This window comes from Vanellus vanellus, assembly GCF_965231255.1.
Source record: "Vanellus vanellus genome assembly, chromosome: 11".
NCBI classification, from domain to species: Eukaryota; Metazoa; Chordata; class Aves; order Charadriiformes; family Charadriidae; genus Vanellus; species Vanellus vanellus.
The window spans coordinates 6090871-6091318 of NC_138916.1; positions in this window are offsets into that span (position 1 = coordinate 6090871).

The window sequence follows — 448 nt, forward strand, 5'->3', positions numbered from 1 at the left end:
GGTGTTAGAGGACCTGGAGATTTTTAATAGTGCTCCCACAACATCGTGTGAATGGGAGGAAACGGCAGGGACAGGTGGGCAGGGGCTGGGGATCCTCCACTTGGGATTTGTATATGATGCAATTCTGATGCCTCTTCTCATAGAGAAATGACCGAGAAATGCCACAGCATGCTCTGCCATCTCTGGGGGGGAGGACCAGAGTTTAAGGTGATTGAAAAGTTAGTTGTCTCTGCTTTGCACAGTTTTGCTGGTGGATTAGCACAGTACAGCCTCGGTAGAAGTGTTGCTCCCTAGGCAGTGTTGAGTTGGGGGTGTTGAGTGTGCGTGTGTTTATTTTTATTATAACAAAACCCAAACCACAACAAAAGACTTTTGCCTGGGGTTCGAAAGTGTTACACCAATTATGTCCTAAGGCAATTAAGACCAGCAGCACTCATTTTGTCGGTGT